This window comes from Microtus ochrogaster, unplaced genomic scaffold (genome assembly GCF_000317375.1).
Source record: "Microtus ochrogaster isolate Prairie Vole_2 unplaced genomic scaffold, MicOch1.0 UNK1, whole genome shotgun sequence".
NCBI classification, from domain to species: domain Eukaryota; kingdom Metazoa; phylum Chordata; class Mammalia; order Rodentia; family Cricetidae; genus Microtus; species Microtus ochrogaster.
Window position 1 is genome coordinate 1,352,523 of NW_004949099.1, and position 3,479 is coordinate 1,356,001.

General features: G+C 51.1%; 1 protein-coding gene across 1 annotated transcript in view; it reads right to left on the bottom strand.

Moving 5' to 3' along the window:
* Positions 1-3,479, bottom strand: part of Antxr1 (ANTXR cell adhesion molecule 1) — a 218,251-nt gene that overhangs the window by 80,041 nt on the left and 134,731 nt on the right. The window lies entirely within an intron of this gene.

Below are 3,479 nucleotides of genomic sequence, written 5' to 3' on the forward strand. Positions count from 1 at the left end.
GTGAGTGGGATGACGGTGAGTGGGATGACGGTGAGTGGGGATGACGGTGAGTGGGGATGACGGTGAGTGGGGGCGTTGGTTTCTTCAGACCCTCCCTGCTTCCCCGTCTCCCTGTGGTAACTGCATCCCCGTAGGACACAGGTCTATAGACATCTTCTAGAAGGAACCGGAGAAGAAAGACTTCAGGAAGAGGAGAAGTGAGGAGGATAAGAACTTACATAACCAGTGAAAAACATCAAAACCACAGTCTCTGTGAGCTCGGAAACTCATGCGTGCCAGACACAACAGGGCTGACACACACATGAACTCACGACCTGGGGACAGCACACAGGACCTGCACAGGTTCAAACCGGACAAAAGTTCCAGCATGGAGGAGGGGAAGTGGGCACGAAGTCCCATCCCTAACCAAGAAGCTGTTTGCAGCTGCTAGCTGCTAGGAAACGGAACGTCAGAAATTCTCCAAAGGAGTCAGAAATTCTCCAATGGAGTCAGAAATTCTCCAATGGAGTGTCCCTGGGCCTATCACTCCAGGGCAGGCCCCATGTCCAGTAGTTGCCCAACACAAAATATCCTGCATATTTTTGGTGTGTCCTTTTGTTTTGTTTGTTTTATTGTTTGCTTTTAATTGAGAGAGAGACAGAGAGAGAGAGAGAGAAAGAATGAAGTTGGGTAGAGGGAAAGTAAAGAATATGATCAAAATAAGCAAATGTCTTTTGCTTGTGGGCCACGAGGAGACAGGTGGTGGGGAAGATTAAGATTGCTGATCTCTGTGCCTTCTCCACAGCTCCCAGTGGTTGCTCTCTCCCTCTCACTGGGCCCCTGCAGGACTAGGGGTGCAATAATTCCTCTTGTAGCTAGTCCCAGGTGGCCTCACTGTGGGGCCTCTGAGCCTAGGTCGCCTTCTGTGAGCCCTATTGTTTGTAATGTGTCTTCTGTGTCGATATGGAATTAGGACAACACCATGAGAGGTATCACACGGGACTTAGTACCTCATGAGGTCCTGTTGACACCCCCAGGCATCTTAACTAGAAAAGGCTCAGCGCAAAGCACGCACATTAAACACATGAGGTCTGGACCGCTAGTAGGAAACCTGCTCTTCCTCCAAGCTTCTCAGGTTCTTTCTGCAGTCTGCCTCCCTTCACAAATCCGACATTAAATGTCCTCTCCTGGACAGAGCATGCTGAAGGAGCTGGGTGGTCTAATGTGATGGGCTTGGGAGTGCTCTCTCACAAATCCGACATTAAATGTCCTGGACAGAACGTGCTGAAGGAGCTGGGTGGTCTAATGTGATGGGCTTGGGAGTGCTCTCTTGGCCCCACCCCGTTCTTTGGTGGAACCTGGTGGAATCCCTGCTCTGTCAGGCTCCACACTGTTTACAGGGACTTCAAAATCTAATTGGTGCCCGAAGGGGGTGAGATGCAGGGAGAAGGCTCAGAAACCAGGGATAATCTCCTCAATTGCCACCTGCCCATCTCTGACCTAGCGAGGGCCTGTGTGAGTGCTGGCATTAGCTGTTCCGCCAGGCAGGAGGATCCTGCAAGTTTGCTCATGATCTCAACCTGAGTCTTGCCCAGGCAAGAGTCAAGAGTGTCACAGGCTTCCTCCATCTCTCCTGAGAGGTGTCTTCAAGGCTTGGATTCCAAGTGACGCCACATCAATGTGGTGGGTGTTAAAATGGCCCTGATGTGAAAGGTAACCCAGATTTCTTTGCTGAGACTCCTAACATGTCACAGAGAAATGGCCAGGTGCCCAGTTCGTGTCCTCTGAGCTCCAGCTTTGCCTCAGGCAATGCTGTCAGTGACCTCTGGTGACACCCTGTCTGCTGGGCTTATTAAAACCCAGATTCTGGGCTCTATACTGGACTTTCTGATGCAGCCATTCTTAGGTGGGACCCCTCAATATGTGTTTCTAACAAGTTCATGGGTGAAGCCAATGCTGATGATTTGGGGACCACACTGTGAGAATGGATGGTTTATTACGATGATCAAGGAATCTTGGGAGCTAGGACCCTAGCATGATGAAGCATGCCTGTGATCCCTTCTGCCACAAGTGCCAGGGCATTCTGTGTAACTAAGGGAGACACTTTCTCAAAGAGGAAGGGCCGGGAGGGAGCACCAGCCAGAAGTCCTTGGGGCAACAGAAAGGTACTATTGGGTGGGACGCTCGGGTGTGGGATCTTAAGGCTTGGCAGCTGGGATAGTTTTGAGCTGGCACCTGGAATAGGCAAGGCTTGAGGGCACCTTGCAGGTCTTTTGTGAGATTGGGCCTCCAAGCCTGGATCCTCATTCTGACTTCCTCTCCCCACCCTTGGCTCATACAGTGCTGAGAAGGCCCACCATCAGTATCTGTGCCCGGCTCAGCAGGGACTTGACAGGACTCACTGGGCAGATTCAGATGTCAGGAGGGTGCTGGCAACACGTTCAGATTTCTAAACCTATTTGTCCACATCCTGATTCATTTAGCAAAACTCACCCTGAAGCTACCAGTTAAGAAAGGAACAACATGCCCTTCTAACCTCGAAGATTCCAGAAATAAAAATTCAGCTAGAACCACGGATGCGGTGTTAGTCACAAGGTGGATGGATTCCTGAAAACGGCAGGACAGAAAATCCCCCTTCCTCTTCTCGGAGGATCCTCTTGGCTCCTTCCTGTCTGCACATGTCTGCACACATCTGCACGCCATTGCACGTTCCTCACTGGCGAAGAATTAGCAGCAGCAGCCGGTCCCCCAGCCAGCTGGGCTTCACCCACAGCTCAGCGTTCAACCCTTTGCCTCGGGGAGGCTTATCCTAAAAAAAGAATCTCCCGGCTTTAAACAAGCCCAAATGGAAACTACACGAAAGTTCCCGTGAGCCTGAGCTCATTCCCCCGAGAAACGGCAGCTTCCAGTCCAGACGCGTTCTACCTAGAAGCACGCACATGTGCGTGTGGAGGCCAGAGATTGACCTGGGTGTCTTTTGCAGTCTCTCTCTGAGCCCAGAGTGCACCAATTTGCCTAGAGTCCCTATCTAGGGAGCTTCAGCGAGCTCCGGGGATCTTTTGTTTATGAGCAATCATTCACAGGCTCAACTATCTTCCCCAAACCTGGCATTTCTCTTAATGGATATAGGGGCTGTTCCTAAGCTAAAAGTACTCAGAGAAGGCTAAAAAGCTTGTCTGTGCATCTCCTGGAAGAGGGGCAAGGCTGTAGGCAAGTGTGTGGGCGGGGAAGGAGACTAACCAGCTGGAACCTTGGTTTGTAGACCTTGGAGAATAGACTTTGAGGGAGTTGGGATGGATTTTGTCTAGAGTTATAAGCTTCTCGGGTTCCAGTGGCTGTCATAGTGCAGGTGCAGAGGGGCAAGGACACAGAGAAAAGTCCTGACCCCTCACATGAGCCATGTGTACCCACGGTGACAAAAGCCCCCTAGAAGCATTCTTTACCTTCCAGGGCTCTAACTTCGCAAGAAACCAGAATCAGTGAGGGCCCCGAGCTGATGG